Raw genomic sequence first — 13,333 nt, forward strand, 5'->3', positions numbered from 1 at the left:
AAACAAATGCTATGTGGAATTGGAACTAAGTATTGTGATGAGGCCGTTCTGTCTCCATAGTCTGTAATCTTATAACAGGCAAAGCATCCAGAAACAAAGCAATATATTTATGAGACCAAAATAAACTGAACAGCCAGACTATACTCTGAGGATAGATATTGTAATTAGATCTGATAAAAGAGCATTTGACAGAATGCGATGTATTTTTCACTGAGCTGAAGTTGTCTGTTTGCTCCTTATTTACATGTTTCTGTCAGCCACATCCTTTACTGAAAATATCAAGTAGCATCCTGGCAGCCTAAGGAACTTCTACAACTAACGAAAATAAGACATTTGCAAATAGGATTTGTCAAGGTCTCCTTAAAAGTACAAACTGAAATAAACACCCACCAATCCTAGATTTTTACAGAGCTTCAAAGAGAACTTCTTTTTGCTCATACAGGCCAATTCTTAAGACTTAAAACAACTAAAAATTATGCACACAGTCTTCCTATTATACCAGAAAGGGATGCAGTGCCTAAAATATTCAGTAACATGCAGGGTCTAAAATAACAAGCCTGAACTAGATCTGGTACTTGGCTTTTTCTATTTATAGTAGACGAGGCTTTTCTTTAAGCAATACTGGTACTAACATAAAAAAACTTTCAAGGGGCCATTGTTAACTTGAAGAAAGGCTATCTGGTTTAGCTGTTGCCTGTGCTTAAAAATGAGCCACTTGCTTTTCAGACATTAGCAGCATGAAAAAATAGGTATTATACTGAAGTACACAAAACATGTGTCAACTGAATCTACCTCCGGACCGGAATCTCATATTCATACCACCAAGAAAGTGTAGTCACATTGATTATCTATTTATCTAGTTCAGAAAATATAACCACAATCAGTTCACAGCTTTTTCCACATGGAGGCAAAGATGTCTATGTCTTCCACTGAGCAACCTGCTGGTACTTGTGGAGAACTGGAAAAATATGAGGTAAAAATGGCAGAGAATATTACGGGGGGCGGGGACACACCCAATAATTGAAAATGTTTGTTGTGACATATGATCATTTAATATGTAAATAATTCAAATATGAGATTTAAAAGTTGGCACTTTGTCTCTAACCTGAACGGTAAAGATGTGTTGTATGCGTGGGTTTCAGTTAGCAGCTTGAGAAAGAAAGAAAGAAAGAAAGAAAGAAAGAAAGAAAGAAAGAAAGAAAGAATCATTTGCTATATAAAAGGAAGTGTCTGCTACTCAAATGGTTTACAGTTACAGTGGTACCTCGGGTTACAGACACTTCAGGTTACATACGCTTCAGGTTACAGACTCCGCTAACCCAGAAATAGTACCTCGGGTTAAGATCTTTGCTTCAGGATGAGAACCGAAATTGCACGGCAGTGGCACAGCAGCAGCGGGAGGCCCCATTAGCTAAAGTGGTGCTTCAGGTTAAGAACAGTTTCAGGTTAAGAATGAACCTCCAGAACAAATTAAGTGCATAACCAGAGGTAGCACTGTATATCATTGCCATATTAGACATTCCTGCTTTTTTACTAGACAGGTGCAGTGACGTAGCGTGGGTTGTCAGCACCCGGGGCAAGGCAAGTAATTTGCGCCCCCTAACCTGTGGATTTGCGCCCCCTAACCCGTGGATTTACACCCCCTAACCCTAACCCCCAGATGTTGCGCCCAGTGTGGCTACCCCCCCTGCACCCCCCCACGCTATGCCACTGGACAGGTGAATCACAGAGGGGGCAGAATGTCAAACACCGATTGGTTCAGAAGTGAACATTTTATCTACTCTCATTGCCTCTTGAGTAAATGCCAGTGGACTATCAGTCTCCCAGACTAACATGATCAGATGAAGGGTTCTGGCTGGGAGAATCAAAGGTCCAGAACAAGAAAGGAAGTTGACAGTATGGATGGGGGAGAAATATGCTTCTCAGTTTAATGCAAGCCTACCAAATTCGCATTTCCCTGAGTCAATAAGCAAATTGAAACACAGCTCTCCTTTGAAATTCATACTTCTCTGAATTTTGCAATTATTATTTTTTAATTAATATATATATTGCTTAATTCCAAAATAGGCTTTTAAATGGTTCACATGCATAAAAACCAAATAAGCAAGATATCCAAGAACACTATCTGTACAAAATGCACACAATAGCGAAACTACATGCAAAAATGTGAAAATAAATTTTCTCCACTACTAAACATTAAATTGTAGCAGTGGGATTCATTCAGTCAACCAAATACATGTACATATGTAGCACTGAATTAACAGCAACAACAAACACCCTTGAAAACCTTTTCGTTTAACTAGCGTTAAGAGCTTTCCATGCTCAGACAAGCTCCAATGAGCCACACCTTTAACAGACATGTTATTTACAGCATGTTGATATGGTATAGTTTCCTATCCTGTGGTTACTTTTAGCTTCACCACTATGTTTCAGTAGGGTGGTTATTAGTGGTCTTAGACTTGCCTCATCACTGGAATAGACACACAGAGTCTCTGCAACTGAAGGTACCATTCGTTAGAAGTATCTGGCAAGCAACCAGTACGATCCACATAGAAGAATTGGAAGGGGACTCTGGAAGTCAGCAAGGCAGGATTTATTGGTGGAAAACATCACTTGCGGCCACAGCTACAACCAAGCCATATGGTCATATGGTTACACAACCAGGAAGAGAGAGGGAGAACTTTTGCATTAAGGGATGAAGAGGGTTGCATATGCACATACATGCATACAAGAGTTATAATGCAAATTTACTGATAGCAAATAGGCTGGCTTGGGCTTTTTGAAGACCTATTGCTTATGACAGCTCTTAAAAATGTGTATAAAGTTGCTTTGGACTGTGGCCGCAGAACGCAATAGATTTAGATGGAAGCAAATTGATTTTTGTCTTAAGGATTGCAAAGAATGGAAGTTGCACACACTCTCCGCTGTGCAAATCAAGTGCTTTTACTCGGTGTACCCCACCACTATATCATCAGCAGAGAAAAAGAGATATCCCAGTGGGATTAGTTCCAAGATAAATGCATTAATTCGTCCTGTAGTGGATCAGAAATCTCATAGAGTGGAAAGTGACCTTTACCATTACCCTCGGCTGCTGTAGTTTCAGTGTTTCAGCACGAATCCTTCTTCAAGAATGAACTATCTTAGCTAATGCCACTGAGAGCAAGGATGTTTTATGTCTTGGCTGCATTAATATATGCATTACAGGAGACTTTGGCTAAATTCTAAAAGTGTAAGTATTATGTCACACCGGGGCATAGAGTACAATGAACAGGATTTGTAAAAATGTGAATAAATGTAGTAGTTCAACCTGCAGTGAGAATTTTATGAAAAAAAGAGCACGGTCCTAGTGCTCTGTACTGCTCATATGGGAGGTGTGGGTTTGATTTCTGACCCACTCTCTCGTTTGCCAAGAGGTTGCCAGCTCATTATATATGTGTTGCCTTTATTGGTGCATAGAAGGGTGGCACTACTGGGTAATAAACGACATACTATTTTCAAACTCGCCTGGGAATAAAAATTAAAAGAAAGAGGAAGGGCTCAGCCTGAAACTATATGTCATAGAATCATAGAATCATAGAGTTGGAAGAGACCACAAGGGCCATCGAGTTCAACCCCCTGCCAAGCAGGAAACACCATCAGAGCACTCCTGACATATGGTTGTCAAGCCTCTGCTTAAAGACCTCAAATGCAGTGCACACTCATGCGTGCGCGTGTGTGTGTAGTTTTGAGTTTGGGGCGGGGAGTTGAGATCCTTCTAACCCCTGGACTGAGCAAGTGTTAAAACATAAGCCAGGCTAGCTTCCTGCGTTGTGATCAACTGGGTGATTAAAAGAACAAAGGAAAGAGGGGGTGTCTGTCAGACAGCAAATGGGTGGGGTTAGCTTGTGTTTAGTTAGAAGGACAAAGCCAGAGTTTAGAATTGAGCCTGCAGTGTTGTGACCTAGGAGCAAAGCAACAAGTTGGAAAACCAGAGACTCAGAGCGATGGTTGATTTCTGTTTGAATCTAAGGCTGTGGCTCTGGGAGAAACAAGACTCTTTTGGGGTGTTAGTGCTGCCAACTCCTCCATCGTAGGCTCAGGTTGTGTGTGTGTAAATAAACCATATATCATAAAGACACCACAGCCTTCACTGTGCCTCATTCCCAAAAAGAAACACAAACCCTAAGGAAGCATATAGGAACTTCCCTGAATCTCACACCACTCAGAGACTGGGGTGGTGTGCAACAGTGCAGTGTATAGAAAAGTGGCAGTGGCGGCTGGTGTCTGTTGAATCTGGAAGGCAGAGCCAACTAATCCTAGTTTTGTCCCCATCCTCTTCCCTGCAGGGTTCTACAAGGGCAACATGAAGACTAAGGAGGAGGAGGAAGCTGCCAGGCAGTTCTATTCCCTAGGCTGGTTGTAAGAGGGCAGACTGGGATTGATGGTGAACTGGTCCATTTGCCCCAGTGAACTGTCCATTTGCCTCCACTGAACAGTGGGTACCTACACTCAGTGTTCAGTGGACACATTTAAGCCCATACTTCAAGCTAATGAGCAAAACTGAGAACAACACTGAATAAAAGCAGTCATATTGCACTTCATACCGCAATCCAAACAGCCTTAGAAATTTCTGTAGGGAAAGATCTTCAGAGAACACAGAGGACAGTACAACAGGTAATGAATACATCATGAGAGTTGTTTGCAGCATCTACAAAAGGGCTCTGTGAAGTGGGGTTGTGTCTGCACAAATTGTACAAAAAACAAAACAAAACACCCTTTGTACATTTCCATCCGCCTTCACTGAGCCAGTGAAGAAAGATGAGTCAGAAGAAGAGGCTTGCCCTCATTTAATCTACAAACCTGCTTTCAGAACACTTTGCAGAAATGGAAGGGTGCCTGAGTGAAGAAGGAACAGCCTTGAGGAGTGAACATGAGCAGCAGGAGCAGTGAATGTTTCCATGGATGCAACAACTTCACCTGTGCTGTCAGTGGCTTTTGCAAATGGACTTGCATCCCTGCTCAGATACTATGCCCATAAAGGCAACCATGATGAAAATGACTGCAGCAGCTGACAAAGGAGAAGCAACCATTTAGGGTGGTCCTTTGGAGGATCCGACTCAGAGCCTCCTGCTGGAGGGCTCACACCATCCCAACCTTAGCATTGCCCTGTCCTGTCCCTGTTCAATATGCGGTGACAGCACCTAAGCTGGGAGGTCAGATTGTGGTGCTGCCCCTTCTCACCTGCTCCTCCTGCACCAACACAAGCAATTTCCCCAACTTATTTCAACAGAGAGAGAGAGAGAGAAGCAGGAACAATCAGAGAAATGGAATGGAGAGCAGTAAATAGCCAGCGTTTCTGCATGGTCTTGAAGGGAAGGGTCTTTACCAGTGCCCGCTGGAGGCATGAAGTAGTGGCAGAAGTGCCACACAAGTGTGTTGCTGGTGGCAATCCTGTAGCAATGTGTCTAGGGGTAGGGGGAGTTTTAAGAGGTGAAAATGTACAATGCCTGAGGCTGGAATCTAGGCACCCCCCCTTTTAAAACAATAGCATAGAAAGGGGAGGGGAACCAGGGAGCAAATATTGTGATAAGAGGAGTTTTGCAGGGTGGTCGGCCCGATTTTGTTTTTTCAAACTCTGTAAATTTTCGCTGCACCATCAATTTCAGTAAATCCTTTCATACTTGGAATGGGAAGAAGGCCTTGGCTCCCCCATCTCAAGCAGCAAACTGAGTTGGACCAGCCCTGCTCCATTTCATATTGAAATGTGTGATTATGGTCCACAGACTAAAGTAACTGATGCTATCTTGACATACTGGGATGGTAGCATGAACTTGAAAGTTCTCCCACTCTTGATGCACTGACAATAGAATGCTCTGCTTGATATTTTCCTTTGTGCTTGTTTGACACTGTGCTGACAGCTCTGATGTCAAGGCATAAATTCTAGCAGTAATGCAACTATTCTCCCTTCTCCAACAAATCTCAGTAGGCCTTCCGTCAAAGCACTCTGCATGGTCCCTTCCCTCCCAGTGAATATACAGAAAATACTTGCTAGGATCATACAGAATCAAAAAATGTTTGGCTTATAAATTTGGGTCGTGCTTTTGCCTGCTTTCATATCAACATAGCTCCTGCAACTTCTATACCCATCTAGCATTTTCAGTCAGTTCCTCTTTTGTGTTGAATAAAATAAATTTCCAAACTGTATATATAGTACAGGTGTGCGTGAACCACATTCAGTTTGGACCCCAATTTGGTGCTTTGGAAAACAGCCCACTTTTGTCCAAGATGCTTCTGTAGGATGCTTAAGTAAGCTTAAATATATCCAAGATTGATTCATTCCTCTCTCTCCCACTAAAGAAAAATAAATAAAATGCTTATACCTTTTTTCCCTTTTACAGAAATGAATGAAATTTGCAGACATACTAGCAACACCAGAATGATTTAAGCCTGCCACATTTCGAGCAAAACAGGTCTAGGATTTTTTGTGCTGGCCATATTTAAATTGACCCTTCCAACTCTAAATTCTATGATTCTATACTTCTTGTACACCCACTGCCCCCAATCTACTTCAGAGTTAGGGACCCCCCAGAACATGTTGGGAGGGGGAGGAGAAAGAGGAAAATTTCTGTTGCACAAGTTGCACTAATAGTGGAACTTCATTGGCTACAACCTGAAATCTCTGAGTTACGGACATAGGAGCCAACTCCAGGTGAGCGTGGATGCTTGGACACCCACAATAATTTAAGTGTGGAGGCTGGGCACCCGCAAAGTCAATGAGAAAAGCTGGCAGGTGGCATTGGCTCTGCCCTCTACAGCCAGCGAGGCACCCTTTTCCAGGGGGTGGGGATCGGATGTGGAGGCACAGTCCCTCTGCCTCCAAATTTGAGCCCCTCCCCACAGAAAAAGGGTGTCTTGCTGGCTGTGGAGAGGAGGAAGAGGAGCTGATGCCACCGCAATGCGAGTTTGTGACGTCACACACACTATATGCATACATGTTTGTGTGATGTCACACATCCGCGTTGCGGCATTGGGCATCCACAGTCCTGAGGGCGAAATGGTGCCCATGGTTATGGAAGTGCACATATATCAACTAAAGAAAATACACACCTTTATACACACACCTATTTAACCAGAGCAATCCAACTTTAATATATGTTATGAACATATGTAAGAACAAAGTGTATAAACATACTAAGGGCAAACTCTGGCTATTGCAGATGGTGAAATGTGCTCTTCCAGAGAGGTAAGCATTGTACATACAGTTACCAACTCCCTCTCTTATCAATATTTATCAGCACCCAAGGCATGAAAAATTCTACATGTTTGCTGGCTCCTGGTATAAAACTTCATTTCAGCCATATATATATGACTTTCATCACTTTTCAAATATTTGAGCTGAAAATATATTGGGGGTGGGTTCACTTTATCACTTCCCAGTTTATCTCCACTTTACCCAATGTGCTGTGCTTGTCTTTTTAAAATGAGTGTCTTCTAAAAAGCAATTTTGTCTCTTTTTTGTGGTCCTGAGGGCTTGGGTCAACTTGCTTTTATGATATCTGTATCTACATTTCATACTGACCTGCATTCAAGAGACCCCCTTGGCACTGAGGATGCTTTTAGTATTAATTTGCTAATTTGTGTAGCGCTTCTCATTACGGCAGCAAGTTGCTTTAATTAAAGAGATTAGAATACAAAACAAGGTAGGTGGGCTTCAGCTGGGAGTCTGTTTCCTGGAGCTTCCTTCCAGTGGCAATCTGCCCAGGATGGCAGTGAATTACAGCTCCCTAGACATGTCTCCGTAGAGTGTGAGCTGAAATTTATACCAGAGTTTAAGACATAATGCAATGCTAGAGCGTGTACAAGGCAAAGATTCTCTCTCTCACACACACTTTCCCTCCCTTCAAGGCCATGTCTGTGGTATAAAATAACTGCTTCACTCTATAGAAAATCCCTATCAGCTTTTCCTCTCCCCACCTCAAAAACAACCCTTAAGCATAATCTTTTTTAAAAAATAATAATTGAGTTATTCCTCTTGGTTTATTCTCCTCACCATGTTATGTACAAGTGCTTAAGGTTCAATCAGGGCTTTTTTTCAGCTGGAACTCACCAGAACTCAGTTCCAGCACCTGCCAGGTGGGCGCCATTGCCATACTAAGAGAATGAGGGAGGTGTTCATGGTGAGTTCCGGCACCTCTTTTTCTAGAAAAATAGCACTGAGTCCAACCAATTGTTTGCATTTTTCTTGCTGCGACATAAGCTAACAAACATGTCTGTCAGACTGGGACTGTTCACTCAACACCAGGCCCCTTAATCTCCCCAGCGTCCAATGACTCAAAATTATTTTGAACAGGTGTGGATGACTTTTAATGGTGAAGGTATGAGAGTATGAGAGAATGATGAATGCATTAAAGGTTTGCCTTTTGTGAACTTCAGTATAAATCTTGAAAATGCAACAGACCAAAAAGATATTCTACATCCGTGTACAACAGACCTGCTGATTCAGCTTGCTAGGAATCCAGGTGCTACTTTTGCATATACTTATATCATTAAAAAAAAAGTAAAAATTGTCACAGCACCTGCTTGCTTACAGCTATGAGATGCCCCAGGCAAGGAATTCATGCATCCATAGAGGTCAAACACAGAACATTATTCTGTAATTTAACTTGCAGGTTATACAAATGTCATGTAAACTGCAATGATCAATGTCTTACTGGGTGTGAATGTTTGTGTAGGGGATATCGTTCTTTTCTTACATTCAGTTCCTCTGATATATTTTTTTTTTGTAAAAAACCCAATAAATATAGTTCTCTCCACATTCTGAAGGAAAAGATTTGCTTAATAGCTTTCGACATTAACGCCAGCTGTTTGTGACCTTGCATAAAGTACTTTGGGACTTGTGTGCAATGGGGCACAAGGATAAGGGCAAATTTATATGGTGTAATAAGTTAAGAGCTGAAACACTGAGCTCTTAGCATCTGAGAAGATCTATAGCTCACCACATGCTCACTCTTTAGCTCCATATTTATGATACAATTTTGCCTGCAGGCTTGGGTTGATTCGTGGCCAATTTTGCTATGTCTGAATCAAAGATGCCTCACACAGCTTTGCCTTCTCTGTTACAAATACATTTCTTTATATTCATTGACACGAGCATGATAATTCTACCGACAATAAAGAGTAAGGAACTGTTTTGTTTTTCAGTTTGGGTACAGTCTGAGAAGACACAGTTGGGGCTAGAATGCAAAATGTTATTCAAGGATCCAATACCAGCTCTAACAATGCATAATTCCAAATTCTACACCATAGAAGTACAAATCCACCATGTATGAGTGGTGCCTGCGAGATTAAATTAGGATTTCATCAAATTTTCTCTGATTTCAATGTTTTCTTGATAGGCACACTTATTGTGACTGATCACATGGAGGGTGTGTGTGTTATTCACCTTGCAAAATATCCACATTATTTCAATACTGTTCAACACCTGTTTGTTCCCTTGGCAGCAGCTGCTGCTTCTTTTTGCCACTACTATCTTTGATCTCACTGTCTTCACCCTCGTTTCCCACACTGCTGCTTAATTTGATTGACTGTGAGGCAACCCACTGGGTCTGGCTCATATTCTTTGTATCATATCAGATGCCATCAACAAAATCACATAGATCACCATAGCCAAGAGAATGGAATAGTAGGGTGGGTTAATAAAGCCAAGGACTTAAGAGGCCAAAGGAGAAGCACATGCCTCAGAAAAGAACAACATCAGAACAATATGAATGGGTTTGGACTCAGCATTTTTTTTAAAAAAGAAAATAATAATTGATTCCCTCCCCCCAAAATTCATACAACCACATCTACAGATTTGTGCTGTATGTTTTGTTTTAAGGTGAAATGTGCTGTTCTTGCTTGGTCTTTCATCAGCTGTTGATACCATCAACCAATGTATCTTCCTGTACTATCTTGGGGAGTTGGGTATTGAGGTCACTGTTCCGGAATGGTTCTGGAATGGTTCCAGAAGATAACATGGGATGTGCTTCTTGGTCCCTTGGCTCTTGAGCCATGAGGTGCCTCAGGGCACTATATTGCCTCCAATGCTGTTTAACATCTACATAAATCTGCTGGGTGTGGTCATTAGGAGATTTGGAGTGGACTGATGACATCGAACTCCATGTTTTTGTAATAACTAACTCAGGAATGGATGAGCAAGCAGTGTCAGGATGTAGTGGTGGGCCAGATGAGAGCTAATATACCAAGTCTGAATCCTGGCAAGATAGAGGCTCTTGCAGGTGAGCAGTTCCTGAGTCTGGGAAGCCAGTAAATAACCTGCTCTGGATGGGGTCAGACTCTCCCTGGAGGAGCAGGTGTGTAGCCAGGGGATGCTCCTAGTTCTAGCTATGCTACTAGAGACACAGGTGTGCTTAGTGACTAGGAGTGCCTCTTATCAGCCTTGGCAGTAGGACAGTAATGTCCATCTCTGAATCAGGTTAGCTAGGCCACAGTTGTCCATGAACTGGTAACCTCATATGTTGATTACTGCAATTAACTCTATGTGGGGCTGCCCTTAAGGCTGGGCCAAAGGCTGCAGTTAACAGAGAACATGGTGGTTAGGTTATGGGGACACACTACTACCAGCATATCACACCTTGTTTGTGTGTTTTGCACTGGCTCCAATCTGCTACTGGTATGAGACTTTGGTACTAAGGCCCTATACAGCTCAAGTACAAGCTACTTAAGAGATATCTTATGCCAAGTAGGTCTCTGCACACTGCAGAAGAGTTTCTCCTTCAAGTCCCTAAAATATCAGAAGTCTGTTCCTCAGTAACTAAGAGCAGGGCTTCCAGTGTGGCTGCCCCTGTTCTGTGGAACAGTGATCCTGTTGACATTCAACAGATGCCCACTACTGTGTTTTCTGGAAACAACTAAATAAATGTTCTGTCCCAAGAAGCTTTCACAGCTAGCTGAAAATGTATTTCCCTTAGATGTTCACTTTGCATCATTTTTGAGATGCACATAAACAGCTATTCATTAATTTCATTATTATTGGTTGTTTTCAGGGTGGAATCTTAACCTACTTACTTGGGGGTCAGCCTCATAAACCTCAGTGGGATTTACTTCTAAGCAGAAATATAGGATTGTGCTGCAAACCTATTAGGTTACTTACCCAACATAGTTAAAAGTTACAATCCACTATTATATGGTTGGCATTATATTCTAATAATTATGCTTAATAAACTTTTTTCAGCTTTGCTTCAGACCACCAACTACAAAACATACAATGATATCTTGAAATGTATGCTTTCGAGACTATATTAGTATTTCACACAGAAAATTGTCACAAAGGATTAGAATTCCTTTTTATCAAGCTTTTCAATAGATGAGTAAGTCAAAGTGGAAGTCTGAGTATTATTTCTAATACAAAGAGAATTTGATAAATGCACCTTAAAACAGCCTAGAGAATGTTGAAAGCTTTGTGTATATCTAAGTTTTTATTCCTGCAAAGAATTAATTAAATCATTACCAGAACTCACATTATGCTGAATCTCTCTGCAAATTCTAGTCACTATTCAATGCCTTCTTCAGCATAGAATCATAGAATAATAGAATCACGGAATTGTAGAGTTGGAAGGGACCCCAAGGCTAGTCCAACCCCCTGCAATGCAGGAGTCTCAACTAAGTCATACATTTAAATAATATTTGCTGTCATTTCAGTTGAAAAAAGTCATATTTTTACAACCTATATATATACCTTCACAGATCCCATTAAATCTTTCTTATTAAAAAGTCTAATATGTTTGAATATATCCATTTTCATATACAGTCATACCTCATGTTACGTTTGCTTCATGTTACGTTTTTTCAGGTTATGTCCTGCAGCAACCTGGAAGTACCAAAAAAGGTTACTTCCGGGTTTTGCCGCTTGCGCATGCACACAAGTGCTAGATTGTGCTTCGCGCTTGCGCACAAGCACCAAATCGTGCCGCGCACCTGCGCAGACACGGCACTTCAGGTTGCGCTCTTTTCATGCTGCGAACATGCATCCAGAACTGATCCCGTTCGCAACCAGAGGTACCACTGTAACATTATTCATGAATTTGGATTTTTCTGTCCTTTTCCTCTTCCCATCTCTTCACCAGCCTTTTGTGTGAATAGGGCAAAATAGCAGCTATTCTGTAAAACTTACCAAACCAGAGAGAAGACTTGTTTACAAGTACTCTGTCATAGGAAGTACTCTAACTTTCCTGTGAATATAATTTCAATTAAATGGCTTCTTGGGCGAAACTGAGCTGGTATAGTCCCGATACGACTACTACGCCATATTACGAATGCACTTAAAAATAGTTCTTGATTTTGATCTGCTGTGGTTGTGTTAGACTATGGTTAGTGAAGAAGGCAAGATCACAAACCTCAGCCTGATTTTTATTTTCTGAACAAATGGGATGGGTGAACTTGTCCCCTTAAAAATTGTAATTGTCTGGACATCTACTGAAACGCACCATGTAATTTTGGGTGAGATCTCATAACTATATATGATTTTTGCACATTAAAAAGTGTGACTTCAGAAAGTGTTACACATATTTTGCCCTCAAGATATTCATTGCAACATCATGCATCACTGACCACAAAACAATTGAGTAGGATTCAACCAAGTTGCTGCATGCACAGAACAAGGTCTGCCTGTGGAATGGGACTTTCCCTCCTTTTCTTCCCGTGCCCCCTGCACCCCCTAAATCTGCTCTGGAGGGTAGGAAAAACCCCAAGAACAGTTTAAGGGAATGCACAAGTGGATGAGAGGGTGGAAAAGTCCAATTCTTAGCTGGTGACACTGTAGCCTCTGACTCAGTGTCTGAATCAAGACACCAAGGGCCCAACTGGATTGAGTGATTTTGTTTCTTAACACCACCACCACCAACAACAACACCCCACTCTTTACCCTATGGCCCATGGTGGGTTACAACATTAAAACACAATATTAAAAACAGTTTAACACAAACACAAAAATAAGGAGAGTTCTGAAAAGATACACCTCAAGCGTCAAAAACTGGAGTAAAGAAGTGTGTCTTCAGCAGTCACCAGAAGCTGTGAAATGAGGGTGCCAGATGCACCTCTGTGTGGAGGGAGTTCCACAATTTAGGGGCCACCACAGAGAATGCCCTCTCCTTGGCTGTCCCCCCTCAAACCTCTGCAGGTCAATCTCAGCACCCCAGTAGGGAAGGAGGAGGTAATTCAGATATTCAGTTACCAGTAGTTGTTTACTTAAAATAATAACATACCCCCCCCCTTTTTTTTTGCTATCAGGCGGAACTCAAAACAGATCACAAAGGTTAACTCTTATATTGCTAAACCTTTTCAGATTCCAACAGTC

At 41.6% G+C, this 13,333-nt stretch overlaps 1 protein-coding gene across 2 annotated transcripts in view; it reads right to left on the bottom strand.

Annotated features, from left to right (window-relative positions):
* The window catches only part of EYS (eyes shut homolog), a 499,923-nt gene that overhangs the window by 333,841 nt on the left and 152,749 nt on the right, over positions 1-13,333 (bottom strand). The gene's annotated exons all lie outside the window — the stretch shown is intronic.

Source organism: Podarcis erhardii (genome assembly GCF_964252035.2).
Source record: "Podarcis erhardii genome assembly, chromosome: 3".
In the NCBI taxonomy this organism is placed as follows: Eukaryota; Metazoa; Chordata; class Lepidosauria; order Squamata; family Lacertidae; genus Podarcis; species Podarcis erhardii.